The sequence below is a fragment of the Eptatretus burgeri genome, chromosome 15 (genome assembly GCF_056783735.1).
Source record: "Eptatretus burgeri isolate ZD-2024b chromosome 15, Ebu_testis_v1, whole genome shotgun sequence".
Lineage (NCBI taxonomy): Eukaryota > Metazoa > Chordata > Myxini > Myxiniformes > Myxinidae > Eptatretus > Eptatretus burgeri.
The window spans coordinates 38,636,642-38,654,643 of record NC_140975.1 but is presented as its reverse complement, the minus strand read 5'-3'; the positions used below and the strand labels follow the sequence as shown (position 1 = coordinate 38,654,643).

Here is an 18,002-nt window from a genome sequence, read left to right as displayed (position 1 = left end):
CAGCCATATTTGACTGTCAGAATAACTGCTCAGGAAAATCCCCCGGTGTGCTTAATCAAATTTGCTGTAAGTCCAAGGTGTAAATAAATCGTCCATCTCCAAGCCAATGTGTCCTGATGGAAAGGGGGTAGATGAGCCTCCGTTGGGCTAATGGCTATCTCACATGCATGAATGTGTCTGTCGTAAAGAGAAATATACCATCAGAGATGGGGAATCCCCCGCCATTGAATGAAAAAGGTCATACGTATTCCAGATAATGAGGGAGGTGAATTGGAAACAACACACCATTTGGTCATCATCTCAAAAAGGTTTCCCAGGGGTGAGGAACGTAGTCACCAAAAATAATTCAAATCAGATAAGCGGTTTTCCATTTATTACAAAAACATTTTTTCAAGATGACCGCCCCAGTCGGCCATCTTGGATCCGGCCACGCCCAAAATCAATAGGGTTCTTCCTTTTCAGGTGGTACATGTGTGACTCCAATTTCAAATCGATATGGCGAACAGTTTATGAGTTATCGCACTCGCAGCTATAAATGTTGACGCCCGGACAGACAGACAGCCGGACGATCCGGGTGACAACAATATCCCCCTTCCGCCACGCGGCGGGGGATAAAAATGCCATTCCATAAGAAAGGGAATCTATTCTTTACCTTTCTCAACGCATCAAAGTTAGAATCCCACCAGACATGGAGATGGGTCTATCTTGGACATGTATTTCGGGAAAATAGTACGTGCCCGTAAAAAAAAGAAAAGAAAAAAAATGAATAAATAAATATTCCAACCGCGAGGAACAAACAACAACCACACAGGCCGTTTCTTCGCTCTCGCGTGCCCGTACGTGCGTGGCGCGGAAGTTCGCATATTACAGTTACGATGATTTGCAATTTAGGTTTTAATGGCCAATTATTCAATTTGCGCCAACGTATTTTGCCTTTTCGCAATGTCATCGCAAGGAAAAACAAAAAGAGAAGAGAAGAGAGAAAAAAAATACTTCCTGGTTCAGAGCATACCAGCACTCTGATGTTACCGAAATTTATGCACCGTCTAATATGAAAACAATCATAACTTGCGGCATTGTGTTTATCTATAAATGCGCATAAGAAATCGAGAAATTATGAGAATACACGGTCATCACTCTCCGGAAGCCCGTACGTTGTAACCCGTAATGGGGAACGCGGCTGAGCTTCTCTTCCCTATCGGTCACGCCCACGCAACAACGTGTCTTGTCATTGATTTGTAAATAAATGGCCATAACTTGGGAAGCACTTGTCCGATTAATATCAAACCTTAAAAAGGCACATCCTCAGGCCCCCAGCAATATAGCTGGCAAGTTTCAATTAGATCGGACCAGAGGTTGTTGAGAAACAGTGGTCATGGACACACACACACACACGTTGCTGGAATTATAGATAGATAGCTGTCAGAGGATCTAAATGTTTGTATGCATTAGTCGGATCCAATTCTGAAATCCATAACAATTCCTTTGGATTTTTTGTTGATGCCATGAACAAACCTTGGTACATCACGGGTGATAAAGGTTGTGGTCGTTTCATCGAAATTGTGTGTGGCTTCAGAAAAGAAAGCAAATACATATTTTAGCAGGCAACCCCGCCCCCCCCTCCAGAACCCCATAGACCCCAAGTTGTTTTTTTAATGTCGTGAACAAACTGGTACATCATGGGTGGTGAATATGGTGGTCAAGTTTCTTCAGAATTGAACGTGTAGGTTTGGAGAAGAAAGCAAGTACATATTTTGGGGGGGCAATTCCCCATAGAGCAGATTTTTCAAATGTGATGAACAAACTTTGGTATGTCATGGGTGATGAAGGTTGTCGTGAAGTTTCATCTCAATTGTGTGTATCGTTTAAGAAGAAAGCAAATACCTCTTTGGGGAGGCAACCCACTGCCCCCCCCCCCAGGTAAACCCCTTCAGACCAAGTTTTTTTCGTGTGTCATTACGGGTGATGAAGGTTGTGGTCAAATTTCATTGAAATTGTATGCGTCGTTTCTGGAAATAAGTTGCAAGCATTTGTGGACGGATGGACGGACGGACGAAGCGACATCCCATAAGCTTCCCGGAACTACTTCACAGGTGTGCTAAAAACCATGTCTGGGAATATTATAACAAACGAACTACAGTTGGAAGCTGTCCGCGGCTCAGTAACAATCCTGAAGAGAGCCCTCGGCCCAAAACTTTGAGAACAGAAAACTTCACAACTTGGTTCATGAATCGTAACCCCCTTACCTAAATGAAGGTGGATGGTTTGAGCCCACCCTGGGAGGACTCCATTCCACATTCTGAAACCCACATATGTAGATACCAATGACACACACACACACACACACACACACACACACACACACACACACACACACACACACACACACACACACACACACACACACAACCTTTTATTAGTATAGATGATAAAACCAGCAAATGTTTCTGCCAAACTCGTGATTGTTTACTTCCGGATCGGGAACAGCCTCGTACGGATTGAAAGTCACAATGATCATTGATTTGAGGAATTTATGAAACCTCCCACCCACCTTTAGACATCCGCTGGGAACCCAAAACATTCCACAGAAGGTTTGACAGGGCTAACCCTAAACCTGAGGGAGTAGTTCGGGGACAGAGAAATGGACGGACAGACATTCCTTTATAATATAGACACAGGTAGACCGACCTCCACTTACGAACGGGTTGCATTCCGAACAATTGTTCTTAAGTCGGATGTTCGTAAGTCAGAACTCAATTTCCAATAGATTCCGTGTTATAAATGGTGGATCGTTTCAACAAGCCAAGTCAAGAAAGCCTACTTAACATGTAGGTCAGGTGAAATATTGTACACTAGCAGGGTTACCCAGCATTGCCTGTGTGTGTGTGTGTGTGTGTGTGTGTGTGTGTGTGTGTGTGTGTGTCTATGTGTGTGTGTGTGTGTGTGTGTCTGTGTGTGTGTGTGTGTGTGTCTGTGTATGTGTGTGTGTGTGTCTGTGTGTGTGTGTGTGTGTCTGTGTGTATATGTGTGTGTCTGTGTGTCTATGTGTGTGTGTATGTGTGTCTATGTGTGTGTGTGTGTGTGTGTGTGTGTGTGTGTGTGTGTGTGTGTGTGTGTGTGTGTGTGTGTGTGTGTGTGTGAGTGTGTGTGTGTGTGTGTGTGTGTGTGTGTGTGTGTGTGTGTGTGTGTGTGTGTGTGTGTGTGTGCGTGTGGGGGGGTACTGAGAAGTGGGAGAAGCAGGAGAACCGACGGGATGGGGGTGGGGAGTGTGGGAGAAAAAATATATTATATTAGTGTATTCTCAGTTGTATTTACTGGCTGCTTGTGATGGAACAAACAATAAGATAAAATTGTATCTTACTAAATCTTATGTGCTATATATCACTGAAATACGTATTGTTACCTTCGCAAACTTTGTTGCGAAGGTTATGTTTTGATCGCTGTGTATTTATTTATTTATTTATTTGTGAATATGTGTGTTTGTTTGTTTGTTTGTTTGTTTGTTATTCGCATAACTCCAAAAGTATTGAACTGAATCGCAGCAAATTTGGTGGGATGATTGGTTATTATCCGAGGACCATTTGATTAGATTTTGGGAGCGATCGGATCAAAGGTCAAGGTCAAGGTCATGAAAAGGTCAAAATCGTCTTTTTACCATATCGCGGTCAATTTGTATCCAATTTGCATGCAACTAATGCCAAAATGTTCAGAATTCAATGCCTCATCTTGTGATATGTGACATGACACAATGACGTAATAACCTTTATTAGCGGTTGGGAGTCAAAGGTCAAGGGGTGTCACGACATTGCAAAATGTGCGGTTTTCGTCATAACACGGTCAATTCTTATCCGATTTGCATGAAACCAACACCAAAATGTTGACTGTTCTGTTCCCCACACTCTAATACCAATTACAAAAATAAGAGTACAAAGGTCAAGGTCGAGGTCATGAAAAGGTCAAAATCCTCATTTTGCCACAGTGCGGTCAATTTTTATCCAATTTGCATGCAACCAATGCCAAAATGTTGTGAATTCAATGCCCAATCTTGTGATATATGATATGACACAAAATGACGTCATTACCTTTGTTAGCGGTTTGGGTCAAAGGTCAAGGGGTCAACGACCTTTATTATCATAACGCGGTCAATTCTTATACAATTTGCATGGAAGTAGATTCAAAATGTTTAGAATTCAATTCCCTATCCTGTGATGTGTAATATTTGATTTCTTATAATCACCAGTTGTCATCAGATTGACTTGACACCGACACCCAAAAAGGTCAGGGAGTTCATACAGAAATTGTACAACGTACGTGAATCAGTGTCAAACAGCAGGAAATTTAATGTTTTTAAGCCATCATAACACATATGAGATGGCACATGTGGTATGGGATTAAATACCCTCACAATCAACGGTTTCTGGGGGGGGGGGCAAAATGTAGCGTTGGCGAAGGTATGCGATCTACTGAGTGCCTGTTCTAGTTGTTGATTCGGTGGCACTTAACAGCACCGCCGTCTCAGGGGTTATAACGCCGGCTAGTTTGGCACAGGTCTCGGGTCACGCGTCTCAGATCACGATACCAAAGTACCCCTGTGCCTTGCCAGTTGGGGATATACACCCCGGCTACAGACTGCGTTTGATCAGAGACCGAGCGAAGTCTGCCACAGTCTGTAGACAGTTTGGTTTTAAATGCAAATCGAGCGATTGTTCTTTAGCGCGACACGAATAAATTCAGTGTGTCAAATTTCGTATGATTTCGTATACGCCAGATTTAATGGGGAAACATTGGGGAACACGACACAAGCAAAGGATTCACGAACGTTATAATTAATCTATAACCCGCTCTTATCTCGGGAGTTGCGGATACGGGTTTCGCAGGGGGGTCCTAACAAAATAAGCCTTAGGCCTGCACAACATGCATACAAGATACGGAGTACTTGGTGGTGCCTCATGGACGAGAGGAAAGGTGTTGAAGGCACGAATGCAGCTCGTGACAAGCTGATGGTGCCGCATTCGAGCGTCCAGCTCGAGCATGCAGCGTGGCAAAGATGGCGGAGACGTACTCCTATCAGCACCGCTCACGCACGCTGCGTCGGTGTGTCCAGCCCCCACAAGGGCGACGGCATGAGAGAGAAAGATCCGGTGTGTGTTCCAGCGGGTTCTTCACAAGGTCCAGTGTGCAAATCCAGGCCTGGCCTGTACACCAGATTAGGCCAAATATGGGTGCCGGACTCCGCAGGTGGACCGACGGGATGAAAAGACGTGGTCGAGCCGTGCAGGGGGGTAAGGACAGTCAGAGGCTCCGTGGTTGGACCCAGGACGAACCTGGGGACGACCTGCATGCTGGATCCATGGCCAAGGAGGGACAGCTCGTCAAGTCACTCCTCATAAAGCAGATTGCAGACAGGAAAAAGCAGTTCCTCTTGCCTTTCGGGGCGGGCCTTTTCGGACCACCTCTGGGGACACGTAATTGGTCCATCGTTCGAGTTTGCAGCAGCTCTCCGCCAATGGGTTGCTGGCACGTCTTGTTGACCGACTCTGTCAGGGCGCTGGGTGGGGGCTAGTTAAGAGGGGGGAAGGAAAAAGAAGGCGCCTCTCGGTACACTACCACTGTATAAACACTGGACTGCCTGCTACACCTTCCGACACACATGTAACGTCCGATTACCAAACAACCTGGCTAAACATGCATTTAAGGGGGGATCTGGGCTAATCCTATATTTAATAACCCACTAAGGGCCCATTTCCTCAACAATATAACCAAGACTGGTATCTCCAATGTTTAAATGAAATTGCCGAGCTACTAAAGAGGAGAACGCATTGCTGGCTCCTCATCGTCTGGCAGAAAATAATCCACCCGGTCTCTGTTTTGTCTGAACCCTGTTATCACCCTCTCCTCAAGGCTGAACTGGTGTTCACACTACTTCATGCTTGTTAGCCCTCCCTTCCATTTACCCTTGCCAGATGTCCAAAATAGTATAAAGAGGATTGCTATGTGCATTTTGAGCAGAAAGGGGATCGTGTTTGATATTGTTTATTTATCCTCTTTCTCCATGCGCATGTTTGTTGTTGTTTACTGTTAATAAATGGGCTGAGACTCCCAAAGAGAAGAACTGAATTTCATTCACAGGGGGGTGGGGAAACTGTGTAAGGGGCAGGAGAGCCAAAACACATGGGTAAAGGGGTCTTCAGGGAACACTATTGGGTAAAGGGGTCTTCCAAGGTTCTTGGGGTCTTAAGTGTCTTTGAGGTCTTCAGGTATTTAGGGTCTTACAGGTCATTGGGGTGTTAAGGGTCTTATGGTTCTAAGAGTTTTTGAGGTCTTCTGGTTCGAAGGGGTCTCAAGGGCCTTCAAAAGACTTAAGGTTCTTCAAGAGTCTCAGGAATATTAACTGTCTTTGGAATATTTGGGGTTTTAAAGTGTCTTAATTGTGTTTGGGGAAGTCCATGGTCTTAAGGGTCTTATGGGGTCTCATCTCTCAAACATGTAAAAAGTCTTCTCTCAAGCATTTATTCTAATCTCTCAAGCATGAAAAAAGATCTTATGGTTCTTTGGGTCTTTAAAGGCTGAGGTTGTGGATGAAAATACCCCGGGTCGGACTCGGTCTGTGTGCCAAATTTGGTGGTTTTTGGTCCAGCAGTCCTTGCATAAAACCACAAACAAAGACAGACAGACATCCGATGAATCTTATTTATGAGATTTGCAATAAATGGGAGTAATTAATACTCCTTAAATCCCCACAAATTGTAATAAATGCAATTAATAAAATTGCAATAAATCTGATTTGGTCTTAAATTTTATATTCCATGAATTCTGATGCTGCTTTGCTTGTCTTGGATGATTATTAATTTGCTTATCTATGGACGTAAAAATGTGTTTAAAGTCGCTGCGAAGATGACAGTGCAGTCCACTGGATACTGGAGCCCAGTCTTGACATCTCGCGGAAGACAGATTCATGCTCCGTCGAACCAACGAGTCCTGAGTTGCTCTGTCCACGATCGGCTCATTTAAAGTACAAATGAACGTTTCTGGGTTCTTTTTGTATATATTGTCGAGGCTCGTATGAGGGCGAACACACAACGCACAGCAAGGGGGACATGAGACAAGAGGGGCGGGAGAGGGAAGGACAAAACAGTGGGGAACAGAGACATTAGATCTGTGGAAGGGAGAGGGGGTGGGAAACAAGGGGTATACAAGATGGACATTACAGGGACTTTCAGGAAGGAAAGCAGGGAATTCGAAGGAGGTGGGTTTGGGGTGGATTAACGGGGGTAGAAAAGATCGACGTGGTGAACAGCAGTTTTGAAGACCTGGAGGGAAGAATGGGATTGAACAGAGTGAGGGAGTTTATTCCAAGGGCAGGAAAAAAGAGGAATGAAAGAGTGAAGGTGAGCAGTGATTCGTGATTTTGGTAGTTTTACCAGGAGGATGTTAGTGGACCTTGAGCGCCCTACGGAAATATGGTGGTGACATATCGCAGACAGAAAAGGGGCCGAGGCCGGAGAGGAGACAGTAGAAGACAGAAAGACCACCGACCTGCCTGCGGTGAGAGACCCAAAGACTCAGCCTCATCGTGGGAGATACTAAGGATCCTAAATGCCTTGGTTTCCACAGCGTGAAGCCGAGACAGTTGAGAGACATTAGCACCAACCCAGAGGGGAGAGCAGTAATCCATCAGGCTGCTGACAAAAGCTTTGTATGTGGTCAGGAGCTCATATTGGCTGAGGGAAGACTTTCCACTTAGGAGGATTCCCAGTCGGTGATTGGCTTTGGAGGCCAGGTTGGAAATGTGGCTTTCCCAGGAAAGATCATGGCAGATAGTGAGACCAAGAATTTTGAAAGAAAGGACTTCTTCCAGAGGATTTTTGAGAAAGTGGATGGGTGGGGGGGGGGGGTCCAGATGATCCTTTCCGAGAGACATAGTGAGAGTGTGAGATTTGTCAGGATTGAAAGACATGTTCCACGTGTTGGACCAGTTTGTGATTTTATCCAGATCTGCAGAGTGAAGAAGCTGCTGCTTGCCGGTCTGAGGGATGACAGATGGTATGGCAGAGGATGGAGTCATCAGCAAAGAGATAAAGAGGATTTTCCAGAGAGTTGGAGAGATTGATGAAAACCAGAAAAAGAACAGGGCCCAGAACGCTGCCTTGAGGAACTCCAGCCTGGACAGGAAGAGGGGATGAGAACTCCATTTGGGGCCACACGTTGACTGCGACAGGAGAGGAAGTCTGCGAGCCATGAGTGGAGATGGCCTTGGATACCATAGGAAGAGAGTTTGGTGAGCAGGGCAAGGTGCCAGACCGTGTCAAAAGCACGTGATATGTCGAGGGATATGGTTCTGATTTCATGTCCGGCATTGAGGACCTCCATCCATTGTTGGGAGAGCAGAAGCAGCATATCTAAGGTAGAGTGACCTGGTGCAAAACCAAATTGATGATCAGAAATCAAGCCATTGGAGAAGAGGAAGGATTTGTCTGAAGCGATGATGGATTTCATAACCTTGCTGATGATTGGGAGAAGGCTCATTGGTCTGTAGTTGCAGGGATCTGTTTTTGCACAGTTTTTTATGCAGGACAGTAATGTTTGCTGATTTCCAAGCAGATGGCAGATGACCTTGAGCAAATGAGAGGGTGAATAGGACAGAGAGAAGGTGAGCAAGAGCAGAGGATCAGGTTTTTAGGACACGTGGGCTGATGCCGTCTGGACCGGTTGCATAATCTGAGTCGAGGTTTGACAGCAAACTCTCCATTTTGTCAGAAGAAAAGGACACAGAGTCCAGGGACAGTTGGGTTTGACTGGGTAAGGTGTGTACAGAAAGCGATCAGTTTCGGACACAAGATTTAGATGCAAACACAGAGTTTCGGCATTCAGCCTTTTCACGTGCGGTGTCAGCAGTGCGGCCATTTGAGGTAAGGGAGGGGATGGAGGGGGAACATACACCAAGTTTCTTGGTGAAAGTTTCTTTTAAAGAAAATGTATGTCTCAGACATTCAAAAAAAACAATATCTTATGGAGATTTGTTCTGAAGTCCGGGTGTTCATAAGTCGGGGACTCTCGATATGTATATATACTGTTGAACCCCCTATTCACGGGAGATACGTTCCTGGAAAATGCTGCACATAGCGAATCCGCGAATAGCGGGGCATTGTTTAAATGGAAAAAGGGGGATAGGTTCCCGGCGGTTTCTGGTTCATCTGGGAAACTTTGAAAAGTTTAAAATCTCTTCAAATGCGAATGCACATGATTACAGTTTCATAAAAATACTTACAAATATGAAAAAAGATAACACCAGGTACTGTTTCCAATGTTTATAGAAGGAATGTGATAAACAGTTTATTTAAAGTAAATATAGGGGCAATACCCCTGGGCACTCACCTGGTTGCGGATAGATAAAATAACCAGGGAACAACTGATGGGCATGCATGACCCACAAAATATGTAAAGAAGAAAGTAAATACCTATTGATTTTTTTTCATGCCATGAACAAACTTTGGTACATCATGGGTGATAAAGGTTGTGGTCAAGTTTCATTGAAATTGTGTGTGGTTTCAGAGAAGAAAGCAAGCACATATTTTGAGGGGTGTGGTGGATTTCAAGAATTCAATTGTCCACTCTGGCAAAGTACATCGAAAGATAATTTTTAATTTCACGATTGTGGAGGGGAGAACACTAATGACAAAGCATTCAATGATCTCTGCTAACAAGAAGCCTGAAGCAATCTCTCTTAAACTCATTTGATATCCAAAAAATGTGAGGGTGAGACATTTTGAAAATGAATGACAGAAAGAGCTGATAACACTGCAACTTTCAGCTTGTGCCCATCAACCATGTCAGCCTGTTTCTATGCAGCGAGCAAGACCTTTTTCACAGCAAGATATTCGTTTGTCATTATGGAGGTGAAATAAAAGACTGTCGGGAAAAAGGAAACTACTGACAGCCAATTTGACTCCAGTATAAAAATTAAATTTATAAAGTACCAGCAACAAGTGAAAATAATTGAGAATACATCAATATAATTATTTTTCTTCCAACATCCCCCCTTTTTTTCCTATCAGGATAAATTTGAATAATATGTTACACATGATCACCATACCCCGTTCCTAAAGGAGAAAATATATCCCTTACACAAGTTCACCCACACCAATGGCAGCGAGCGCTCATAGGAGAAGAATGCTGGACAACAGGCATCTTGAAAGTACCCCAGTCGGGTCAATGGGCGTGTTTCCGGCTAGTTTAGGACCCGCTCGTCAGCAGCTGTCATGAGTTGGAAAGGCGTGTTACCTGAGGCCAGAAGATAAGTCGGTAAGGGTGTAGCTCGAGCAGCACCCAATGGGAAATACAGTCAAGGTGCTCCTTGAGCTGCATGGAAGGTAGATCTTGGCAGGTACGAGCTTGGGCCCGACACTGGGTTGCAGATGATGCTGGGTTGAAGGAGACGAAGAGGACTCGAGATGTGACCCAGAGATTCAACCACAGCAGTATTTGGGGCATCGTAGCAGCAGTTCGTGCAATCAGGTTCGATTAGCCAAAGCGAGCTATGCACGTTGGAGGCAGCCGCAATGGCTCCACGAGCCGCCCCACAACATTGGGCACACGTTGCAGATGGCTCGTGATATGGACATTCAGGGCCTTCATTGTGCATTGTGTGATTGTGGCAAGTTCACAATGTATCTGCAGAGCAGGGGTTTTGCAAGTGTGGCTGGGGTTGCTCTGACAGGCAGGTACCATGCAACAGTGATGTTAAGTCTTTGCCTTGTCAGGGTTTGACTTGTCCAACCTTCTTTTCAGTTGTTTTTTTTTTTTTCTTTTTCTTTAACGTGCTCATCTTTATCTCCTCAGGAAGGGGGTCATGCCATGATCATGTGTTGAATGTCCAATCACCCAAATCTGGGTTCTCCCCAATGTCCAATCTTTCAATGGAAGGTTCTTTCAAAGCTTCATGAGACAAAATCGTACACTGCATAGTTCAACTGCTCTCAACACTCCGAAACAAACAAAATCAAGGTTAAACACAGACTTATAATTCAATCAATCAATAAAATGTATTGCGCCCATGTATTTCAATAAGACTGACAAAGGTTCTTTTAGAAGCATTTAACTTGCATTACACATTATATCAGAATTTTACCTTTCTTTTTTTTCACACCTAAACGACATGCTAAAATCCAAAAAAATCTCAGTTGTATGTTTACTCAAAAACAATCATCTCATTTGCTATTTGCATGTAGAAAGGACATCAGCATTTATCAGGGTTCCAATTTGCATAATTTTAGAATGGCTTCTTCAGTTTATACCATTTAAAGAGGGGGTAATTTTCCTCTCAAAGCATGAGGCAATCAGTGAAGGTGCCTTTAGTGAGGGCAATGTTGTAGTAGCACAATTGAAAAGTACTATGATAACAAATAACATGTCCAACAAACATCAACAATTTTGTCCACCATCATCCAAAGATCCCTTTTAATCAAGAAAAATATTCCATCATCTGAATAAAAATTATGACAGTTAGCTTCTTCTTCAATGTGTCCTAATTTTCAATGTGTCCTAATTTTCAATGTGTCCTAATTTTCAATGTGTCCTAATTTGTTTGAGCTATAAGTACAACATTCAAACCCAATAAGAGCACAGGCTCCCCCTGCGGAGCAAGTACTAAATCCAAAGTGATTCGATTTTGCACAGTTACCATTTGCAATCATTTTAACATTAATTTCTGCTAAACTAGCCACAGTTTCATTCAGAAGTCGTTCCAAAGCAGCTGCCATTTTTTTTCCCAGATAACTTAGCACTTCCGTACTGATATGAGGAAAGATGGTCAAGTCAGTGTAAGAAATATCTCAACTTACTTCGTTGCAAATTTTGGTAAGTAAACGTACAGGAAGTACCACAATCAAAAATCACGCACGTGTCCAATTAATCAGAAAACAAATAAAAGAAGTTATATTTTAATGCTGCTTGTGGTGTCATTGCACGATTTTCAATAATATAATTCTTACACTCTGACCTACTTAACATTAATTTCTCCAATTCCTTCTTCACTTGGCATGATTCTGGTTTATCTTTTGTTAGTAATCCAAGTAAAATGCCTCTACAATTTTTAGAAAGAGTCAGGCCAGTACGAGTTACTAATTAGTGAGAGCAATACAATTGTAATACATGGTACAACTCCTCATTCCATTAATTGATTTCACAATTACTGGTTGGTTTAGTCATTCTTTCCATCTCCACATAATAGTTATGTAAATACCATGCTGATTTCCCTTATATTGATTTTCCCATTACAGTTAACTTATGATTTCTCACATATAATATTGACAAATCTTTCAATCAATTTAATAACATATACCCTCCCCCAATATATGTAAATACCTCAACTTAATATATTATCTCGATTCAATTCTTAGCAACTTTTGTCTACCCTTAATCAATAGATCAACCTCTGTCATGACGTCCACAGCTACAGTGATTGATAATATAATCAATCAATCAATACAAGTTAACAATAATTAACGGTATACCTTACTGTGATATAACCGATCATACCGGTTTTAAATTATACTGCTGTTCCAAATTGCTGCTTTTAAAGGTGCAGACTTTATTTTCACTTCATATAGACTCATTAACTCCACAAATTCTGATCTATTCAAGGAGTTAGAAAACAAATTGTGAGAATACTCTCACTTACATTGGAAGCTCATAATGCATTTAAATGAAGATTACGAGACTTATATGATAAAGGTTTCTCAATTTGTAATTCCAAAACAAAACTTGATATTAAACTGAACAATGGGCTAAGTCGCGTCCATTGCATTATTTCTGCTAGTCTAGCATACGAGGATGATCTCCATATTGCCTTGAAACAGAAGCTCTCTGAAACGAAGGATCTTACCATTAATTATCACAAGAATTGTGTGTCTAGATACACGTCCAAGTCTAACACTAAACATGGCAAGAAATCTACAGAAGTTTGCCTTCCTCCTCCAAAGAGGTTACGTCACTCCTTTGCTCCATTTGATTTCTTCACACAGTGCCTGTACTGCAGTGATAATTGTGTCCTTGAGAAGGATCGCAAACATCCTGACAGGTGGAAACCTGCTTACTTGTGCAGATCAACCTTGTCCAAGAGAGGTGAAGATATGGTGTCATACAAGTAGAATATTTTGGACAAATGTTCAGAGCGTGATGATCAGTGGGCTCAAGATGTGCGTCTCCGCATTGATGGTGCTATCAGCGATGTACATGCAGCTGAGGCTCGCTACCATCAGTACTGTATGGCTACTTTCTTTAATAACAGATCATACCCCGGACATAGGAATGTTGCAATCAACCCATCAACCCCTGGCAATGATACGAATCAGAACCAGCAAGCTCTTGCTAGCACCATAGATGCATTGTCAAATGAAAAGGACAAGCTCTGTAATTCCATTGAAGTGTTTGAAATGTACCAATGTCATGGTGGAAATGAATTATCCTGCGCACAGCTGGTCAGTGAAGTGTCTGAGCATTTTGGCAGTGAAATCCGAGTCCTATCATCACCTGGTTATGCACACATACTTGCATTTCACACCCAGGCTGCGATACTTTTGAAAGCTGTAAAAGATACCGGTGACCAAGAAGACATCAAACCCAGTGTAGCAAAGGTAGCTAAGTAAATCACACAGGAGTGTAAGTCCATCGACATGACTTAATCACACTACAATCTAAATGTGGACAACAGTACAGTTCAGGAAGCGACTTCAGAGACCTTGATGGATCTACTGGCTGGCATCTCACCGAGACTGAAGAATACAATGCCAGCACTATTAATTGGCAACATTGTTACTTCTGCAGTTCGAGCCCAACCCACCGATCTACAAGTAGCTCTTGGAGTTCTCTTCAGAGATTCTAAAAGTCAGCTTGGTTACCTCAATGATTATGGAGTAACTTGTAGCTATGATGAAGTGCGCCTCTTTAAGCAATCATCTGCTGTTGCTGCTTCAAGGTATCATGAGTCTCATGGTATTGCTAATCACCAGGATGGACTCATACAAGTCATTGCTGACAATTTCGACACCGATATTCATTCGCCAAATGGGAAATTGTCTACCCATTCACTCGCTATGATCGTAACTCAACCCTCCAGAAACAATGAGATAGAGGAAGACACCATACCACGGCTGTCCCACCAGCACAAGCACAAGCATATCGATATGGATGATGACGATAAAGACGAGAGCAACTTAGCTTCACACTATGTGGGTGACAAGAAACCTGCCATGCCTGACATCCCATTGTCAGTTCATCCTGAATGTCCTGATCTAACAAGAAATGAAGCCGTTTCAGTGAATCGAGCTATGGATTTAGACTACAAGTTCATCACAGACGTCATCAGGTTACCTGACTGCCCGGAATATAATGGCTACAATTCCAGGATCTGTAGGGAACAGGGACATACTGAACAGGCGAAGACAAAAGTCAACTTCTTACCTCTCATAGACAGTCCTCCAGCCAGCCCCTCAACTATGATGGCTGCAGTAATCAAGGCAAAAGTTGTTACAGAAAAGACCGGATAGACTTTTGTGGTGTTCACTGCTGATCAACAGCTATATAAAGTAGCTGTCCACTTGTCATGGGAGAATCTAGCCATATTTAGTAATGTGTATCTACGTCTGGGCGGTATGCATCTACTCATGAGCTGTGTGGGGTGTATCGGTAGTCTTATGGCTGAGAGTGGTATTGTGCAGGTAATTGAATCCACATTCGCTGGAGTCCTGAAAATGCTCAGTGGAAAAAAAGTATCCTGACAATGTGCGAGCACTCAGGCTACTGACCGAAGAACTACTCCAGCCAGTATTCACAACTCACAGCAGCTTGACCAGCATGGATGGCTTTTTTTTTTTTTGTATACCTTGGTCGAGGCTCGTATGAGAGCAAACACACAACTCACAGCAAGGAGGCATGAGACAAGAGGGGCGGGAGTGGAAGGGACAAAACAGTGGGGAACAGACACATTAGGTGAACTGTGGAAGGGAGAGGGATGGGGATGGGACGGGGAACATTGCGAAGAGAAGATGGACATTTCAAGGACTTTCAGGAAGGAAAGCAGGAGAAATGAAGGAAGTGGGCTTGGGTGGATTATCAGGGGTAGAAAAGATCGAGGATTTGGATGGGGGAAGATAAGAGGTGGTGGTGAACAGCTGTTTTGAAAGCCTGGAGGGAAGAATGGGAAAGAATAGAGTGAGGAAGTTTATTCCAAAGGCGGGAAAAAAGAGGAATGAAAGAGTGAAGATGAGCAGTGATTCGTGATTTTGGTAGTTTTACCAGAAGGGGGTTGTTGGCGGACCTTGAGCGCCCTGTGGAAATGTGGTGGGGACAAATCGCAGAGAGAGCAGGGGGGCAAGGCTGGAGAGGAGTCGGTAGAAGACAGAAAGACCACCGACCAACCTGCGGTGATTGAGTGAGAGGCCCAAAGACTCAGCTTCATTGCGGGAGATGCCGATGATCTTAAATGCCCTGGTTTCGACAGCGTTAAGCCGAGAAAGGTGGGAGGCAGGAGCACCAGCCCAGAGGGGAGAGCAGTACTCCATCAGGCTACGGACAAAAGCTTTGTAAGTGGTCAGGAGCTCAAGAGGGCCGAGGAAGGACTTAGCACGACGGAGGATTCCCAGTCGGCGACTGGCTTTTGAGGCGAGATTGGAAATGTGACTTTCCCAGGAAAGGTCATGGCAGATAGTGAGACCTAGAAGCTTGAAAGAAAAGACTTCTTCCAGAGGATTGTTGAGAAAGTGGATGGGGGGGTTTTGTAAACGGTCCTTTCGAAGATACATAGTGAGAGTGTGAGATTTGTCTGGATTGAAAGACATGTTCCACGTGTTGGACCAGTTTGTGATTTTATCCAGATCTGCAGTGAGCGAAGAAGCTGCTGCTTGCCGGTCTGAGGGATGACAGATGGTACGGCAGAGGGTGGAGTCGTCGGCAAAGAGAAATAGAGGATTTTCCAGAGAGTCCGAGAGATCATTGATAAAAACCAGAAAAAGAACAGGGCCCAGAACGCTACCTTGAGGAACTCCAGCCTGCACAGGAAGAGGGGATGAAAGAACTCCATTTAGGGCCACACGTTGACTGCGACAGGAGAGGAAGTCTGCGAGCCATGAGTGGAGATGGCCTTGAATACCATGGGAAGAGAGTTTGGTGAGTAGGGCAGGGTGCTAGACTGTGTCAAAAGCACGTGATATGTCCAGGGATACGGCTCGGATTTCCTGTCTGGCATTGAGGACCGCCATCCATTGATGGGAGAGCAGAAGCAGCATATCCAGGGTAGAGTGACCTGGTCTGAAACCAAATTGATGATTGGAAATCAACCCATTGGAGAAGAGGAAGGATTTCATATCTGAAGCGACGATGGATTCCATCACCTTGCTGATGATTGGGAGAAGGCTGATTGGTCTGTAGTTATAGGGATCTGTTTTTGCACCTTTTTTATGCAGGGCAGTGATGTTAGCAGATTTCCAAGCAGATGGCAGATGACCTTGGGCAAATGAGAGGGTGAATAGAACAGAGAGAGGGTGAGCAAGAGCAGAAGAGCAGGCTTTGAGGACACGTGGGCTGATGCCGTCTGGACCGGTTGCAGAATCTGACTCGAGGTTTGAAATCAAGCTCTCCACCTTGTCAGGAGAAAAGGATACAGAGTCCAGGGACAGTTGGGTGCGACTGGGTAAAGTGGGTAGAGATAGTGATGGGTTTAGGACACAAGATTTAGCTGCAAACACCGAGTTTAGACATTCAGCTTTATCACGTGTGGAATCAGCAGTGCGGCCATTTGAGGTAAGGGAGGGGATGGAGGGGGAACATACACCAGAAACAGATTTGATTAAACGCCACCAGGAATTTGAGGAGGGAGAGAGGTTTGAGAGTTCAGACTTGAGATGAGAAAGATGTTTTTTTCTGGCTCTCCTGAGGGTAGATACACACTTGTTCCGAGCTTTGTGGAAAGAACTGAGATTGCCCTCAGTTGGGTTTGCTTTCCATGAGACAAAGGCAAGTTGTTTCAGGACAACTGCCTCGCCACAAGCTTCAGTAAACCAAGGGCGGGAGGAAGGGTAGGACAACTGAACACGAGAGGGGATAAATCTGTGCATGAGGGAGAGCAAGTTTCTTTGAAAGAATTCCCAGGATGAGTTGATGTTTGAGAAAGTAGTGATAGGAGACCAGTCTGTAAGTTTGATGGCTGCTCGGAGACCCTGCCAGTCGGCTTGAGTGAAATGCCAGACTCGACGGCGGTGATGTGGTTCTCTGATAACAGCCAGAGAGATGTCCACTTTGACAAGGACGTGGTCAGAAGAACCAATTGGAGCGAAGGAAGAGCAGCAGATATTGTCAGGGAAATTTGTCAAAACCAGATCCAGAAGAGATGGAGTACCATTGGTTGAGATCCGGGTCGGGAAGTTGACCGATTGAGTCAGTCCCAATGAGTCGCAGAAAGCTTTTGCTGAGGTGCCATGGCAGGTGAGAGAGGTACCCACACCGAGCCAACTGGCGTGATGACAATTGAAGTCACCACATAAGAGGAAGAGAGAGTTTGGATGAGAAGATAGAAGATGGTCCATGTTTTCGGATAGTGAGGTGTAGATGGAGTCATCACTGTTCGGTGGACGGTACAGTACACATATAAACATGAGGTGGGAGTCGAGGGGAAGCCGAAGCCAGAAGTATTCCTGGGGGTGTGGGGGAGTGAGAGCAGTGCATGGAGAGTGAGGAATAGAGTCTTTGATGAAGAGAGCAACACCTCCACCAGGACGAGGCTCAGGTCTGTCATACCGTAAGAGGGAGTAGCCAGGGAGAGATACTTGGGAGTCAGACACGTCTTGGGAGAGGAAAGTTTCTGTTAGGCAGATAATGTCTGGTTTGTCAGTGGCAACCTGTATGGAAAGATCTGAAAGGTTTGAGCGAAGGCCCCGGATACTTGAGGTCCACACTTTTAATGAAGAGGAAGGGGAGGAGGCTTTGGGTGCAGGAGGTGGAGGGGGAGG

General features: G+C 44.3%; 1 pseudogene; it reads left to right on the top strand.

The window, feature by feature from the left end:
- The first annotated feature begins 5,218 nt into the window (after positions 1 to 5,218).
- Positions 5,219 to 14,546, top strand: LOC147011960 (uncharacterized; annotated as a pseudogene).
- The last annotated feature ends 3,456 nt before the right edge of the window (positions 14,547 to 18,002 follow it).